We start from the raw sequence: 19,123 nt of genomic DNA, 5'->3' as shown, positions 1-19,123 counted from the left end.
CTCAGACACAATGCTAGGATGCTCTTTTTTTTTTTCTTTTTTTTTTTTTTTGGAGGAGTTTCCTTCTTGTTGCCCAGGCTGGAGTGCAGTGGCGCAATCTTGGCTCACTGCAACCTCTACCTCCTGCGTTCAAGTGATTCTCCTGCCTCAGCTTCCCGAGTAGCTGGGATTACAGGCACCCTCCACCATGCTCAGCTAATTTTGTATTTTTAGAGAGACAGGGTTTCACCATGTTGATCAGGCTGATCTCAAACTCTTGATTTCAGGGGATCTGCCCACCTCGGCCTCCCAGAGTGCTGGGATTACAGGCGTGAGCCACCACACCTGGCTAAGATGCTCTTTAGAGCATGGCCATCTGATCTAAGGCTAGCTTACGTGTGAATGGGTCTGCAACCTATGAGGCAGCTTGCTGCAAGAGGCTCTCCTTTTAACAGGAGAGATGTTAATGATCTCAATCTAATGCTATCCTTTGCAATTTAGACTGAGGAGAATGGAGATCATTCAGTTAGTGGGAGAAGAGGAAAGGGTTAACTCTAAATAGAAGCACCATCAATGAAAATTGCTGAGAAGTATTAACTATCCAAGGGAAGCATGCAGAAGATAGCAAGACTGTGGTCCTGGATGGCAAGTTCCCCAAATTTTCCTCATCCCTCCCCTCATAGCTACGTAGTAAAAAGTGACTGGGACCCCAGTAACACCAATGTCAGCAGCTTCTCTGGCAGAGAAAAATGACAGATATAGGGAGAGGGGACCTGCCATTACAGGCCAAATACCACAGACTCATAGTATTTCATGTTTGCCCAGTATATCTGTGTTCCTTGTAACTATCACCCAAACGTTTGCAATTTCTTCAGCTTTCAAGAATCACACTTCCTTTAACAAACAAGATTAGTTAGGGCTGGCATCCTGTTTTATTTTCGGAAGTCTAGTATTTTTTTTTTTTTTTGATTCGAAAAATGTTTCTATATTTCACCCATTTTTTCTGGTTTGCAGAGCCCCTTTAACTAATCATCTTCTGGTTCCAACTCCATGGCTGTTCTCTCCAGACTGTTGCTGCCTCCCTTGCCTATCCTGGGAAGGAACAAGTTACCAGGTTAGGCTAAGATTCTGTGACTGACTGTACTTTACACCTGGGAGATGGATGGGAAGCACAGGAAGGAATGACAGTGGAGGAAGAAGAAGAAAAACAAAAAGGCGATTTCTTAGTCTTCTATGCTTCTAAAGTCCTTCGTGAAGGGTACATGGGATGGGGAGTGTCATGGATTTAATGTTTTTTCCTTCCTCCCAAATTCATATATTGAAATTCGAATCTGCAATGTAGTGGTCTTAGGAGGTGAGGCTTTGGCTAGTAATTAAGTAATTAAGTCATGAGGGTGGAGTTCTCATGAATGATTAGTAACCTTATAAGGAAGAGGCTTGAAAAAGTGATTAGTCTGGCGAGACAACATGAGGATATGATGAGAAGATGACTGTCTATGAATCAAAAATCAAGACGCAGAACCTGCCAGCACCTTGATCTTGGAGTTTCCATCCCCTAAAACTGTGACCAATAAATGTTTGTTGCTTAAGCCACCCAGTCTATCATATTCCGCTATAGCATTCTGAGCTAAAATATGGGAGTGGAGCAAATGGGGGTGCTGAAGGGATGCAACTTGGTCTGCCAACATGTTACAGGCAGGATTCCCTGGTTTTGAAAGAAAAATACCTTTGGTCATGGGTTCCCTTCCTGGGGTCTCGTTCCTCCAAAGTCTTTTGAGGTCCAGCAAGAGGCAAATCCAATTTCTCCCTTATCCACTAACCCTATCCCCCAGTTCAAAACCTTCCTCCAAAACACATTATGCTCAGAAATTTGGTAGGACCCAGAATCATCTAGAAGACAAACTTTTCATCATCTTACAGAGCTGTTTGCCCCTTCCCACTATTTTGAAACTCCCACTGTAGAATAGAATTCTTTTTGACTTTACCATTACAAAAACCCACAAAGTACTTTTTCCTAAAATAGAACAAAATTTGACCACGTGGTTCAAGTTAAACTTCCATTTGGAGAACTTGATAAAATGTCACAGTTTTAAAATAGTGGTGTTTCCCTTGCCTTCTGTTCCCACTCACCCCGGCATATCCCATCTATCAAAGCTTTAAAAAATACTTGAGTCTACTCTCAGCTAGAGCTTTTGGGTATAAAACCAGAAAAGGATAACTCAGATGGAGGGGGAAGTTTATTTTTATATTACAGAAAGCACTAAGTGAATCACTTATTTGTTTTTATTATAACTTTCCTGAAGCTAAACTTCAGTCCCGTAAAATGTAACTTCATTTTAGGCCAAATAAAATGGTTGTCTTTGGTTGTCTATTCACATTGATGAATTTTCTCAACTTTTTCCTTAGGTTTCAAATGATCTTATTTGCCCATAATTGCTGTGTTTCAAAGGAAAAACATTTTTGAGCTATCTATAATGATTTCTCAGCTTTTAACTTAGAGAATGTTACAGTGATTCTGTGTGAAGCTTACATTCTATTTACAAAGAAAAATATCTGTAACTTTACATTTTTCTGGAGTATGCTGTAGTTACAAACACTTCAGTGTATATAAAACAAGTTACTCTGGAATGTTAAAAGTTTTAAAAGAGTTAGCGATTCCACACGTGCATACACAATATACATACATACACAGCCACATATTTGTGTAACACTGGATACTACTTTTGAAGTATTCAAGATGAATTTTCTCCTTGTGGTACCAAATTTTTTCTCTGAATCTACTCTCTCATTATGGTCCCATAAAAGGGTAGCACAAATGACAACAGATAAAGAGGAGGAGATGATATAGGAGCCTTGGCAAATAGGGTGGGAAAGCAGAAAGCTGGGAGAGGAGAAATGGCAGAAAATGAGGAGGAGGAAGGGCAGGAGAATTGTGACTTTTCCTTGTTCATCCTTACAGGTTGATTGGCAGTGGGAGAGAGTAGATACAACAAGACACAATTTGAAGAACTCCAAACACAACGGGTCTCAGAAGTCTCACATCCAGCATGGTGTAACATATTAGAGAGTGTTGGCAGAGGGAAGTGTCCAGATGGGTATGCCATGCAGAGATGCAAAGTTTCTGATGACCTTGTGGAGCAGGGAAGGGTGCTGAGAAAACTGTGGATCAGAAGGTGTTGATCTGCGGTGTGGATCCTTATCCAAACGTGGAGTCCAAGACAGCCAAAGAGGACTCCCCAAACTGACAGATTTTCAACAAGTTAGTGAGAAGTTCAAATTGGATCTAATTTCCCTTAAAAATAAATAAATACAACATTCCCCAGATTCCAAGCTCTCAGAGTTTTCTGGGGCCTTTGCATCTGTTGCATAAACCTAAATAAAACATGGTTTTACTCTTAGGAGGAGCTTGCAACCCAGTGAAGGAGACAAATGGTTAAACAAATACAGTGCAGTAAGAGATACAACCAACTAAAATGCTGTGCTAGAAGACCACAGAAAAGGATTAACCGGGCAGTCTTCGCAGAGTAGGTAATGTTCCAATCAGACCTGAAGGATAAGTCTACCAGGAGGGCCTTACTCATGCCTGTGTTGGGATGCCTGCCAATTATGTTCCCTGAAATCCTCCATCTATCAAATGCCACTGCATGAAGATTTTTCTGATCCTTCCAACTCGATTTGGTTTCTCCTGCCTTCTAATATTCATGGCACTTTCGCTTACTCTATTGACACATAATATCTCACTTCATTTTGTACCTATTTGTATACTTGCCTTGTCCCCTCAACTAAATTATCTGCGCATACCTGTGCTGCCACATCCCCTTACCTTGTGTGTACTAAACACTGTTAACCTAAGTAACAAACATAGAGAGGCTCCCTTAAAGAAAAAGTTACTTATTTGAGAATAGAGCATTGCAATGGGAATATGTGTGCATTTCATAGTAAACCATGTGCATATTCAGGACGGAAAAGAAAGTCAAAGGTTTTTAAAGGACAAATGAGGAGGATTACACAACTGATTCGAAATGATATTATTTGGCTACAAATACCAATACCAAGGATGATGCCAGGCTGGGTTGAATGAGCAGTTGCGAGGCAGATGTCCATGCAGAACTATTTTTTGTGCAAGGTTGTGATGGCCTTTGTGCCAGGTTGTGCTTTTTACAGAACTCTTTGTGACAGTTTTTATTGTGAGGCATAGTAGTGTGGGAACCCTTTCTTCATGGGTTTCCCCAGCTCTATTTGTTAGGGAGGTTTTTTTTCTTAATTTAACATTAGTGTTTGACACCTGTTATGGGCTGAACTGTGTCCCTCTCACCCCAGAATTCATATGCTGAAGCCCTAGCACCCAGTGCCTCAGGATGTGACTGTATTTGGAGATAGAATTTTTAAAAGATGATTAGATTAAAATGAGGCCATTAGGGCAGGCTCTGATACAATCTGACCAGCATCCACATAAAAGGAGGAAATTTAGACACACACAGACACATCAGGGTTGCACATGCACATTCCATTTTGATACTGATAACTTTCACACACTCAATAAATATAATGTTAGAGTAAACCAAATAGGAAATAAATAATAGAAGATAGGTTTATGAAAATCAACTCTAATTCTACCAAACAAGGAAGACACAATGTGTGCCCTTTTCACCTTTTTATTCCCAGAGCCAAGCACAATTTGTGGCAAGTAGTAGATGCTCAGTGAACACTTGTTAGAACTGAATTGAAGATATAGGAAAGAGGGTTGTAAAGGTAAACTGAGAGTTAGAAGTGGTTCTGCCGAGAGTCTCCATAACAAACTATGTGGAAAATTCTTCTCTCATATGGCAAAGACTTTAGCCAGATTCTCCAGAAGTGTGTTACTGTTCACAGTTGTGGACCAATATTTCTATGACAATTGTGAGGTGTAGGTAATGGTGAAATAGCTAGCCTAGAACACAAACGTTGGAGGATTTCATGAGGGCACTGCTGTTGCCACGTCCATGCCCATCTTCTTCAGTCTTAGCAAAAGATTATGGGTAAGAAAAAGTAGCACAAGATGGACAGCAGGTCATGTCCTCACAGTGTCTTGGATTTTTGGTCACTCTAGGAGGAAGGGACTATTATCCCTAGTTTTACAGATAAAGAAACAGAGACTCAGAAATTTTAAGGCACTTGGTGAATGTGGCACCATGAATGGAGCCCTAATTTGTCCAGATCTGAAGCACAAATTTTGCTTTGATGAACAAATGAAGGAGAGGACTTTCCAGAGATACAGGTTTAACTAAGAGGTTCTAGTATCTTCTGACATCTGACCAATTCTTCTGACTTGCTCTGGTGATTACAGTTGGTCTATTTCAGCCAAAGTCAGGTCACCAGGAGATGGCAGAGCTGTATTACACCAAGGAAAAGAGACCCGGGATGGTATTTTGACAAGATGATTAGATATAGAGAAAGTTTTGAAAATAGGTGAGAAGAATCTATTTATGTCTTTAAGTGTGGAAGATAAGATAGAGACATTGATGAACAAAGTGTAACAAAATATTCAGAGGTAAGATGCTCACTTCTGGAAAGAACGAGTGGCTCCCATCAATCTCCCTGATTACCACAAATATTTCCTAAAAATGTGTCTGATATATAAGGTTCTTTTCCATTTTATGCTCTTAGTGACATAATTAGGTAATAAAAAAGTGTTTGGATGAAAATGGGGAGAGTAAGAAAAAGAATTAACTCAGATGTTTTCTTTTTTGAAGACTTCTGTTAAAAAAAAAAAAAGCTTCCTACTTCTTGAAATGAAGCAGCATAATACTGTCACCTTCAATCCCCCTAAATTTGAATATAGCTATCTTTATCTAGTCATTATCTATAATTTTTCCATTTGTGATTTTATTCTTTTTCTGGCATTTGCTAAACATAATTATGTAAGCTATTATGTTGTAACTTACAGATACTACTCTCTTTAAGAAAATAGCATTTCAGGGCCGGGCACGGTGGCTCACGCCTGTAATCCCAGCACCTTGGGAGGCCAAGGCGGGTGGATCACAAGGTCAGGAGATCAAAACCATCCTGACTAACACAGTGAAACCGCATCTCTACTAAAAATACAAAAAAATTAGCTGAGCGTGAGCCTGTAGTCCCAGCTACTCAGGAGGCTGAGGCAGAAGAATGGCGTGAACCCAGGCCCGGGAGGTGGAGCTTGCAGTGAGCCGAGATGGCGCCACTGCACTCCAGCCTGGGTGACAGAGCAAGACTCCATCTCAAAAAAAAAAAAAAAAAAAAAACACGGAAATAGCATTTCAAACAACATGTCAGTGGAGAATTATACCTATTAGCAGGCATTTTTCAGTTAAAAATATTTTTCCTACAGCCAGATTTAAAGAATCAGATCATCTAGGACAAATATTCTTAATATGGAATCATAGATGCTATTCAGGGTATCTATGGGCTTCCTGAGAAGGCATTAAAACATGAAATATAAAAGGATATCAGTTGAGTTTTAAACCTTGGGTTAAAAATGGAACATAATTTTTCTACCATAAATTTAACTTAATTTTAAGCCCCTGTTTGTACTCAGAAACAGCAAAGTTAATTTAGTTTTCTTAGTTGTATCCAGTAAGCTAAACCAAGTCTACCCTGGTTTAAAACTTACTCAGTTTAAGTATTGCTGCCCCTCCCTTTTTCCTTCTTTACCTCCAGGGCAGCTTGTTGGTGCAGGGGAGACTTATGCAGCATTGTGACACTGGGGTACATGTCTGTCATTTTCTGAAGAGCTGACTTGGCTTCCATTCTACAGGTGTGAATGAAGATGGCATTACTCTAGTGCGTAGCCACTGACTCTTCTGAGGTCTTTGCCATGGCAATTGTAGTCACACCTCTATGTTTCCATAGACAGACCATGCCCTTTCCTTGGCATTTAATCTGGTTGTCCTCCCAGGGGACCTCTTGGTGATTACCTGTCCTGCTGGCTGTCACTCCTGACTAACTTCCAGGCCTCCTATAGCCCAAAGGAACCACAGTCTCTTCCTCATCACTTAGGCAACAAAAGCTCAGGGATCGTTGGCCCTTTAGGATCTAGATAAGGCATGCTAGCATGTATATTCCCACTTTACACCCTTGCCTTCTCGATACTCCAAGGGGAAAACAGTACAAATATTTTTACTCTTGGGTCCTCTTTACATAAGGGAGAAATTTATATTCAAACTTCACCCCTAGACCCTTCCTGGAGTTTGTTATAGTGCACATTTGTTATGGGATGAATCTTGTCCCCATCAAATTCATATGTTGAAACCCTAGCACCCAGTATCTCAGAATATGACTGCATTTGGAGATAGGGTCTTTAAAAGACAATCACATTAAAAAGAGGCCATTAGGGCAGGCCCTAATCCAGTCTGACTGGTGTCCTTATAAGAGGAGGAAATTTAGACGCACACAGATACCAGCGCTGCACATCCACACGGGAAAGACCACATAAGGACACAGCGAGACAGCTACATTTGCAAGCCGAGGAGACGGGCCTCAGAAAGCAAACCTGCCTACTCCTCGGGCTTTGACTTACAGCCTCCTGAACTGTGAGAAATACATTTCTATTGTGTAAGTCGCCAAACCTGTTGGTAATAGGTTATAGCAGCCCTAGTGGACAAATACAGCATTCCCCACATTATAACTCTCTCCCGTCCTTCTAAGAGCCCAATCTTCATTTCCTACTACAGCTTAGTTAGGTCTCATTGGAGCAGGAGCTGGTGGAAGAGGGAGCTAGTTCCCTGCGTTCATATATGTTCCCCACCCCAATCCATTTTTTGACGTGTACATACTGGGCATTTTGAAGGTTTTGTTTAAGAATCTGGAGTCTTTATTTCATTTGTTCAAATAGAAATGACTGGGGGAAGACAAAAGCAATATGAAGTGTTAAGTTCCAGATCTCGAATAAATATGTCATATAACATCCCATTATAACTGTGTGTGTGCATGCTCATATTTTTCTGGAAAATGAGTCCACAACTCTCCTCAAATTCTCCAATGGATTTATGACAGCAAAAATGTTAAGATTCACCACTGTATTATATTTGAAATATGACTCGATTTCAAATATATGATTTACATACAATTTTACAAATATACTATGCAAAGTGAGAGAGCCACTAATGTTTATTTTCAATAAATGTAAAATTGTAGAACACTCATTTGTTTTCTTTTAAAAATCTCTTATTTAATTTGCCATGAAAAAAGAAGCTAAAGTAAACTGTCTATGAAAAACTTGATTTCTTCCTCATACTCACCCAGTCCCACGCTAAGAGATCATAAAATCATACTGCTACTTATACTGGGAACAGCTATCTTCGAGCACTACCAGCAGTAAGAAGCATTCCATCTTATTCAATATTCAAACATGCATATGCATTAATACACCATAGAAATTATTGCTTTTTTAATATTTCTTTTTCCTACTTTCTTTTGGCTTTTGTGTCAATGTTCATGAAACAACCAGGAATAGGAGATAGTAGTGGTAAGGAATGACCTGTATTCCTCCCCTCATTTTGGGAATTTTCATCTTTTTCTTCTTCTTCAGCCTACCATTCTAATCTACCTAATTTCTACGTAGGTACTATGAAAATGTCACTTGATTACTATCCTTGGCCAAGGTTGTTGGCTGGGGTTTGGTAGCTGGAAGAATCACAGTACTTGGAGAATTTGGAACTGGTTCACAAGTTATAAAGTTTAAGAGTCGTTAGCAACCATGCACTTTAGTGCACACCAGATAAGCAGAGAGAGACAATGTGTGTGAGGGGAGAGAGAAAGAGGAGAGAGATACAGAATGGAACAGTTAGTGTAGTGGGGGAAAAGAGACAGAGAAATTTCTAATGGCCTGTCTCTGTTTCCAGTCATTCCTAGTGCCCAGTTGCATTCTTGTTTTGGGGTTCCATGGGGCAGCCAAGTATCTTTACAATAATTTACCCTTTTTACTTAAGTTAGTTCTTATTTCTAACAACATCCCCTTAATTTAAATACACACAGACATACACACACAATCATACACACAAGAAATGATGCTAAGGTATACACAACAGAGTTTCTGTAATGTTTAAGTTTTTAAAAATTGAGATGAAAACAAAGACTTACTTTATGAGTTATCGTTAACATAACTCAATAAGCATTAAAAAACCTGTATGATGCATGGTGCTATATTCTAGAAGAGATTTTGAATAGTGAAGGATCATAAAAGTGTAGATATGATGTCATATTAATCTCACCTGAGATAAAAATCTAGAGGAACAATGAATCTATGGAGAGAGTGTAGGCTGCTTCACTGCAAAGGAGAGTGTGACAACAGCCCTGTAGATCCTGGCTTGATTTTACTGTTTTAGACAGCAAAGCACCTGCAGAGAATCACCTTTGACTTCTGGCCCTACAAAGATATTTCAAAAGGAGATGAAAAATGTTTTGTCCTTCATTGGCAAATGGAGTTATGTTTTGGGGGTACAAGTGGGCAAAAGTTCAAGGTTTGTAAAAGTGAATGCTGAATGAGTTTATTAAACCATGGAAGCATCCGAATCCTCCAGGCTTATTCAAGCAAAAAGCCATCAAATAACTAAAAAAGGTAAATATCAGGATGATTGGTGGATTTTAAAAAATGCCTTGTGTTACATGCATCTGATGGCATCCTGATTCATATTCTCTCTTTTCCCAGAATTCAAACTTCTTACATGTTATGCATAAGTAAGTCACGTATTTCTCAGCCGTCCTGTAAAAGGACTTTAGCAGCATGGTCCATGTCTGGACTTTAATTATAATAGGGTCATCTAAGCATCTCACTTGAAACTCATTTCCATAGAATCAGTAACTGCATTTATTTACCACTCAGTCTTTTAGGAGGTATGGTTTGATATTTCTGGCATTGCTGCTGTAGTCTTCATAAACACACACATGTGCACAGACACACACACACTTCCACTTAAAGTTAGAGGACAGATATGTTAACTATATTTCCAATTTAGTAGCAAAGCTCTGACATCCTAATGTCCTGATATTATTTCAATCTCTCTCTTGTGAGAAAAATCAGAAACCGCCCAGTGAGAAAGTTCTATCATCTTTCCAGCAGATCTCTATGAACAGAACTTACCCATTGCTTGGAGATGGGTGTGTTCAGTGCTGCCCCATGGAGGAGAAATCTAACTGTGTGATGGCTTCCCAAAGCTGATCCACATCTTGACAGGGTTTATTTATTTGTTCCTCACTCTCCTATCTCTCTGCATTCAGCTCACTTGGGATAGAGGCTGAGCATAGGAGAAAAAGCTTGAAGAGAAGCAAAAGGAAGGGCTTCAGAGGCGCCAAGCAATTTCTGGCCTATAGTGTTTATTAATTGATTCTATAAACATTTATTGAAACTACAGAATATTAGTTATTGTCCCAAGCTCTGGGAGCAGAGTGGTGAGAAAAATAAATGAAACAAACAAACAACTCCCCCCTCCAAAATAACAAAAACAAAACAAAAAACCCCCCAAAGTCCCTGTCCTCACTGCCAAGGCTTATAATGTGATGATCAAATGTTTGAGGAGTGAAAGGATGCCTAGATGCAGGCAGTGACAGCAGGGGTGACAGCTGGGGGTACATACAGCTTCCTAGTTTGTGAAACTGTTAAGCCCCGACTTAACCCAAATTGATTTCACTGTCCTGACTTTGAGATTCCAGTCTTTTTGCATGGCAAATGTAACACTTGTGTACAAGCATTCGTACACTGCTTTATTTAAACTGTGAATTTAAAATGCCCTCAGGGAGAAGGGCTGGGGTGTCTTTATGGGCTGACTCTGGGCACCTTTACCGTTGAACGGCTCCATCAAAACCTTTCCGAGAGAGCCGCCAGGTGGCACCTGTAAGGCGCAGATGGGGAGAGTCATTTGCCCCACACCCTACACGGCCCGGAATAAACAGGGTGCGTGCTTTCACCTGTGGGCTTGTTGGCTAGGAAGTGGGGGAGTTTTAGTCTCCGTCCAGACTGCTTGCTTACATACCCTGTTTTCCTGATACCCCAACACACTCAGGGCGGATTTGTCCCCATGCACCAGGGATATCAAAGGCATGTCACAGGCTAGTTGGGAGCATCACGGCCTCAGTCACCCGCCGCGACGTGGGGACTGGCGGTGGGTGGCCGAGGGCTGTTCTAAGCTGGTCTCCCCAGCCCTACCTCCGCCCGGGGCAAGGGGGAGGAGAGGCAAGAGACAGGGGTCCCGGCGCGGCTGCAGACGGGGGTCATGCGGGCCTGAATGGATGCCTAGACGCAGGCAGTGACAGCAGGGATTCCAAGCCCCTTCAAAAAACCCCTCGGTCTGGGGACTGCGCTGCCACAGGCCGGGGTCTGGGGCGCTTTCTTCCTCCGCGGGTTCTTTCTCTGTGGTTTCTCCTGCCCCCGCGGCAGCGTGGCGGCCTCGGGACCCCCTCTTCGCGGTAGCGGTTATCCCACAGCCCAGTCTGGGTGTCGGACCTAGCCGGCAGAGGGACCGCAGAAAGGGGTCGGGGTGCGGGGTGTCAGCACACGGAGCCAGCGTGGTGATTTCGGGGTGGGCAGCAGGGCCACCGTCTCCGCTCTATCAGTAGCGGGAAGCGAGCTGCGCCAGTTGCGCGACTGTCGCTGCCGCGGCCGCCTCTACTCGATCGCTGGTGACATTGGGAGGAGACGGCTTGGAGAGAGCAGAGGAGGAGGAAGAGGAGCGGGGAAGGTGGGGGTTGGGGGGGGAAGAAAGTAGCAATTGTGCCAGGGGGCGTGTGAGCAGCCGGAGAGCCAGCCGCGCTGGTGACAACTTCTCTGGGGCGCGCGCGGGGCTGGCAGGCGTGGAGCGAGCAGGGAGCGCGGCCGAAACCAGAGGCTGGGGGAGCTGCTGGAGCCTCGCGAAGCCGCGGCCCGCGCCCTGCGCCGTCACCGCCGCCTGCTAGTTTCCTCCGGGTTCTCAGCCCCGGGTGCTGAGGCTTCGGTCTATAAATAGCAGGTTACAGCTCCTCCTGGGCGCGCACACGCTCACAAGCGAACGCAGGAAAGTCAGGCTAAAAGTGTCTGCTGCTGCTGCCGCCCCCTACTCCGCCTCCGGGAGAGGTAATTACCCGCCTGGGATCCTAGGGCTCGGTGGGGAATTTTGCAGGGTGGAGTGGCTCATGGTGGGTAATCCGGGAGGCGAGGGAGCGTGTCTGAGAGCGTGGCGGCACGTCTTCGTGGGGGAAGCCTGTCTGTTTTGCATCAAGTTTCTCAGTCTTGCAGCCTCCATCACCCCTCCAGCTCTTTAGCTTAAAGGGTGGGTTGTGCTGTCTCTCCTTGACTGCTGGGGTACCCCTGTCACCGCGCCTACCCTCTCGCCGAGCGTCCCTCCGCCTGGCGAGCGCGCGTGTTCGCATTCTCACTCACACACGCACACTCTCCGGGTCCCCGTGGAACTCTGAGCTCTGGCCTCGCTGACCTTCCAAGGCTGCGCCCACCTGCGCTGTCCCTGAGAGACGCTGAGGTTGGCCCGGGCACACTCGCTCTCACTCCGAATCCTGATGATCGCAAGCTGCCGCCGCCGGCCTCCGAAGTCCTTAAGGAATAGGGACAGTGGTGGGGAGTGAGGGTGACTGATATTGGGGGTCCCGGTTGCCTTGTTTTTTTGTTTTAAAAATAAATAGCCCATCTCCTTGACCACCTTCATCCCACCCTCAACAACTCATTCTGGCAGAGAAGCCTGGCATGTCTTCTCTCGGCCATCAGGCAGCATCTCTTGTCCTACCCCAAAGAGGTCTCGCTGAGAGGTTAGGGCCTTGGTGCGAGAGTGCCTGGGTTTGGAGGGGGGAGGTCATTGTTTCGGGTCTGAGAACTATGCCGCAGGCTCCTCAAGCTCTCTGGCACCTCTGGCAGGGCCCAGGGCCGGAGAATGTCTGGGAGCCTGGTTCCTGAATGTACTTTCAGGCTGGTAGCTGATATGAAGATGAGGATGCTAGAACCACATATACCTGTTTTTCCCCCTTCCCACGCTTCCGAATTCTCCCTTCCTTGGGGGCAATAGTTTCTGCTCCTGAGGAGGCGGTGGAGAGGGGCCCAGCAGTTTCTCTTCGGGGACAAGTGGGTGAGGAAGCACATATTGATTAGGTTGTTGCTGCTGCTGCACAAAAGTTACTGGAAAAACCCGGTAGGGTTTTCTATTACTCTTGTTTTAATGATGTAAGTTTGCTCCTTTTACTTTTATGTTCTCCCTAACTAGAACTAGTTTTCATTTCTCTTTCTAGAATGTTATTTGAGGTCATTACATTTTATGACTCCAGATGTTACATTTTGAGTATCTCCTTCCTCTCAGTATGACAGACAGAACTTGTTTATAAAGGTGTGGCTCTGTAAGAAAAAGCCTAAAGACAGAGGATAAATTCATCTTCTCTCTCTCAAGATGAGCTCCAGATAGTTCTTTTATAGGTGTACAACTACATTTCAAAGACCTTGCTTGAAAAAGGAATTTTCTTAATGCGTTCTGGACCAGAAATGGTAGTAATCTGACTCAATGATAAAGCAGCACAAAAGGTGCAAGGAATCATCAACAGGGCAGATGGCTGATGATGTGTAAGAAGTTGAGTAAAGCAAGGACTGGGCAAGTGAGCATTGTCAGTTCACATAGTATACAAAGAAATGCATCCTCTCCTTTGTGCATTGATGCACATACATGCATTATGTGTTCCTTCGTGATATAATCCGGTAAAGCATTGATAGGAAATGATCAATAGTTTTGTGAAAGGTACATGGGCATTAAAGGTTGAACTTCATGAATTTGTAGTAATGTAAAATGCTATTGCAAAATGTATTGCTTTTTCAGTGTATTTCTTTAAAATGTGATTTAGAAGATTGTCCTTGAAAGGTTATGAAATGTGTGTGTGAAGATAGGCTAAATGCTCAGTGTCATTAAGAAACATGTTTGCTGATTGAAATACTGCCCTTATTCTGGGAGAGTATTCTCTTTGATTAAGCAAATCAATATTTATTTGTGATAAACTAATGATCATTATGATGTGCATATTTATAACTCAAATTTGCCTTTGACTCTTTATAAAGTATAAGAACAACCAGATAGACCATTTAGTCTTGTCCCTCTATTTAAAGTAGCACGCAGTCAAAGGTATAGGCAGAAAATATTTTTAAAATGTTGTGTTCGAGCTTCAGTTTGGGGCTGCAAACTGAATGACTTCATTTCTCATAAGATTTTTGTCAAAACACTAAATGGCTCTAATATCATAGAGTCATCAGGTAAACTTGTTTATAAAATAATGCTATTATATTTTAGTTGTGTGAAATGGAAAATCATTAAGCTTAGGGAAAAGCCAGATATTTGTTCTAAACTGTGCAACTTGAAAGTAATTAATTCCTTTCTGAAACCTTGGAGTATCTTCTAGTATAAGTACTATAAATCCCCAGATGGGTAACAAAGTTACCTTTCACTACCTTGAGGCAGAACCCAAGATGGCAATTCTCTGAAAGACAGAAAAAAACCCTGCCAACTGATCTTAAAACTCATAGCAGCCAAATGAGTGGCCGTTTCTAGGTAAGTATTTGACATCTGAGAACAAAAAGTTAAAGAAATTGTGGAATCATAATTAGTAAGTAAAATGCTTATTGAATATCTATAACATTTTCTTATTTCGTAGTGAGTAATGCCCAGTAGTACTAATATTAGGTATACAAATATCATACCTAATCTGTATAAAATAAATTCTTGTCTTTCACAACTATGAGGATTTTAATAGATAGAAATGCCCTGTTTTAAATAATCTCAAGTTAAATGTTCAGGTGAAAGCTGTATGAGTCTCTTCTGTATTATGTACCTTAGTTTTTCAACATGTCCTGTATATCTTTCTAAAGCCTTAAGGAATCTTTCCATAGGCCATTTTGTTAATACTTTCAAAAAATGTCGAGTTAGAAACCTTTGATTAGAGAACTCTTTGGAGCATACTCTAATCATATATACTATAATATTTAGGCTTCAGACATGAGATTATTAAACAATTTTAGTTTAAACATTTATTTTTAGATAAATCCAAATGATGATGCTATGATTGAATTTTGTTGTGCAAGGTACATATAGTCTTTGAGTTCTAAAACTTTAGATCAGTATATACCTAGAAAAGATCAGTATATAACTGGAAAAGACATTAAGATATGTGCAAAAATTTTAATTACTCTTTCAGTCTCAGACACAATTGTCACTTGAATCAAGGTGTGTTAGTTTATTTTTTAAAATGTATTTTCACTATCTTGTAGATTAAAAGAAACATTTAAAATGTTTAGGAAATTTTATGGATTATATTATATATATAATATATATGGATTATGTATATCCAGTATATTATGTTACGTTAGGATTATTATTTATAAATATATAATATATATATTCTTGGAAGTATCTCACTATCAATGGCATACCATAAGGCCAATGGAATATCTAGGAGCCAGAACTTTAGATTTTTTTAATGGACTGTGTAATTTCACCAAACATTAGCTGTTATGATAGATATCATTCCAACATGATGTGAATTGGGTTTCAATACAGTGTGTGTCCTCAAATAATATATTTCAAACTAAGTTTCTTGAATTGCAATATTTTGAGTAAATTCTATCTTCTGTATTAGGCAGCCATGCCAACTTGGTTTCCTGATTGTGTATTGAAAGTCTTTAAATAGCCCTATGCAGAACTAAGTGAAACAGATTTGGCAGTAATTTGTTTAAACTGATTAAAGGAAATTTTGAGAAGTTTTTCAAATCATGTAGTTTTGATGATACATTTCTTTGGGAATTATCTAAATCAATAATATTCAAGGGAATGAGGGCAACATCTCCTCCCTTAAAAGGAGAGTATCTATCTATCTATCTATCTATCTATCTATCTATCTATCTATCTATCTATCTATCTATCTATCTATCATCTATCTATGTCTACCTATCTTTACATGCTCTTCTGGTTATGAAAATAAAGCAATGCAACAAATAATGGTGAAATTACTCAATGTTGTTCTTTGTTGTTTCACAAGGATAGAAAAGTTTGTGAGATACACAGACAACTTAAATTGTCATGCTGACTTCTAATGATTGGAGTAACAGCATCGATGTAAAGTATCTTCCAAGATCAAAAGAAAATAATTTTTTAAAATTTTCATTTACTAGTTGTTTATAATAGATCATTTATTTATACATTTTGAATAGCTTTGAAGGAGAACTTCGAGATTTTTATGTTTCTCAAAAGAGAGTGTGAGTTTTTCAATGTTAAGTGGCAATGATTTACAGGAAATCATCTTAATATTTTTTACTATGAAAAATTTGACTGAAATATGAGCCTTTCACCTTTCACCTTAGTTCTTAGAATAGATAGTTGTAGTGCATTAAGTAGATCAGACTTGGGGACTACCACTTTAGAATACAGTGAATCAAATGGAATATACTCCCTGACCATCAATAGCAATCTTTCCTTTAGTTCTTTCAAAACGGTTCTCATTCATTTTCATGGGGCTTTGATTTCTTAGCCAAAAGATCAGAGATGAGCTGTAGCCACTAGAACAACCAAAACACAAAAACCATTCAATGCTGGGAAAATAAAAATAAAGTAGGACTAAAAACCAGTGGGATCTTCAATTGAAGTTAGAACCTATAGGTGCACGGAGATTATGGCTATCTTCAGGAAATCTTTAAAGTACTATTAGTGATAACACTCTGTGATGTCTTTTTCAATATCTTCTTATGCAAAACTTGCTAGATAACCACATATTCCGCTTAGAAATGAGCACGCATCACATTCATAAGAGAATAGTTGCATAGTTGATGCACAGTAGTTAAAAATCACTTTTTTAAAAAAAGTAAAAATTTCTTGCCTTCATTAACGCAACCTGCAAATCACTTTGTTTTTAAAAAGACAGCATGTCTTTATTAACAAAACTTGCAATTTTTTATATTAACTAGTCCACTCAGATCTTTTAAATTTTAATTTGAGATAGGTGTGATTTTATGGTATGTGTCATTTCATTTACTTCCAATAGCATTCTTATTTTGAAGAAATTATGAATAAATTATTTTAGACCTGTCATTCTGAATAAATTTGGTTTAAAATACAGCATTTCCACTTTGTTGAAGACATCCATTATGCATTTGGCGTTAAAGAGACATTCAGCACTAGGTGGCAGTGTGCAATGCTTAGAAACCTTGAGTCATTGTAAGTACAGTATATTCATTTTTTAAAAGCTTTTCTTTTAAACATAATTTATTTATATCATAGTGAGTTAATAAAATTAAAGTCAACAGGCACCTAAATTCTTAGTAGTATAGTCAGAAGATCAATTATGAGTAATACTTTAAAGATTTGATTGTAATATTTAACACACTCTGCTTTTATGTGAGGTCTGCTTATGTGAGGAACTGTTAGGAATTAATTAAATTAAACATGCTAAAATTCTATTTGTGTCTGGGTAAGAGAAAGGAAAAAAGAAAATTAAATGAACATGATAGAAAAAAACATATGATTATTCTAAAATAGACATTGTATTAACCATTTGCATTTTCAATCCTAATCCCCTCACAGCATCTGCTGAGCAAATTCTTTTTTTCTAGGAGTCAAAGACTATAATTATTAATTTTTTCTGTTGTATTGCCCTTGGAAGAATGCAGAAAAAATGCAAATTACCTCAGTGACGCTTCAGCAGATCCCCTAATGTTCTCTGTTATAGTGATGACCTGGTAACCAATGACCAAACTGAATCAGCCATGCAATATTATAATTTATTGGTAACAATGACAGCTGAAACTTGTTTTACTATTTCTTCTTGGTTAATCTGGATATATACACCCCTGCCTTTGGCTGAATAATTAAATTATGGGACATAGCAGAGTAAATTAATTTATTCTGTCATCTGTGCATCAGAATGCATTCTCTGTATCGTTTAAGTGTCTGGTTGGAATGTCCTCAAGATCAGTGTGGTGGACATTTCAGCCATTTCACTGGATGTGGCTATTGTAAGAATGGAGAACAAAGAAAATAAGTTAATGAACCCAAATTGGCATAATTAAGAAATGCATTTCCTTTTTTAAAAGCTTTTTATTATGTAACATTTCAAAGGTGGAAAATAGAGTAGTACAATGAACTCCCATATACCCATCAGCCAGTTTCAATAATTGTCAAATCGTGGCCATTCTCATTTCATTTACATTCCCACTCACATTTTCCCTCTTAAGAGTTTTTGGAAGCAAACCTTAGAAGTTACATCAAAAGAAATAGACTTGCGAAGCAGTTATTTACAAATACAGTTACCATAAAAAGGAAAATTTAAAAAATAATTACTATAGTAAAAACACTACATATTTTACTTTAAAAGTCCAAACTCTTGGCATTAGATAAAGTACTTGAATTTGTTACATGATTGAGGTATAGACTTCAGTTTATGTTCTATGTCATTTTTTTTTTTTTTTTTTTTTTTTTGAGATGGAGTCTTGCTCTGTCGCCCAGGCTGGAGTGTAGCCTCTGCCTCCTGGGTTCCAGCAATTCTCCTGCCTCAGCCTCCTGGGTAGCTAGGACTACAGGTGCATGCTACCATGCCAGGCTAATTTTTGTATTTTTAGTAGAGATGGGGTTTTACCATGTTGGGCAGGCTGGTCTCGAACTCCTGACCTCAGGTTATCCACCTGCCTTAGCCTTCAAAAGTGGTGGGATTACAGGCATGAGCCTACCAGACCTAGCCAAAGTTTTACTTTTATAAGTGGCATACATTGTAGATATAGCAGACCAATGGAATGCAAGAACTTAGCTTTACATGAGTAAAGATTTTACCATCCTCTTTAAAGGTACATGACATATAGTAAGCTATAATTTTACTGTGGTGTGAATTTAAGTCACATCCTTTTGGAGACTGAACTTTCAGTGAGTGAGCCCAGCCAATGGCCTGGCAGCCACACCCCCATGAACTTGATGCACTGGTTGACAAATTTTGTCACTTTCTAGGGCTGTCTGTGGTGAGTGTGTTTGAGAATTTGGGAATCTGAGAAATTATTTGGTTCTACCTTTGGAGAATGTCATGGATCTCCTGAAATACACCTTTTGGATTTCATATAGAGTTGAAGTTTTAAATGAATAGAATGTTTTCAGATTAAAAAAAATTGATGATAACCACTATGTATGAATCTTTGTGACAT

General features: G+C 40.1%; 1 protein-coding gene across 3 annotated transcripts in view; it reads left to right on the top strand.

Annotated features, from left to right (window-relative positions):
* The first annotated feature begins 11,721 nt into the window (after positions 1-11,721).
* Positions 11,722-19,123, top strand: part of INPP4B (inositol polyphosphate-4-phosphatase type II B) — an 855,326-nt gene continuing 847,924 nt past the window's right edge. For all 3 annotated transcript variants that reach the window (XM_030917305.1, XM_030917317.1, XM_030917321.1), the window contains exon 1: positions 11,722-12,040. The gene's annotated coding sequence lies outside the window, so the exon portion shown is untranslated. The remainder of the gene's footprint in view (positions 12,041-19,123) is intronic.

Source organism: Rhinopithecus roxellana, chromosome 2 (genome assembly GCF_007565055.1).
Source record: "Rhinopithecus roxellana isolate Shanxi Qingling chromosome 2, ASM756505v1, whole genome shotgun sequence".
Taxonomy (NCBI): Eukaryota; Metazoa; Chordata; class Mammalia; order Primates; family Cercopithecidae; genus Rhinopithecus; species Rhinopithecus roxellana.
This window is presented reverse-complemented; position numbering and strand designations above follow the sequence as displayed.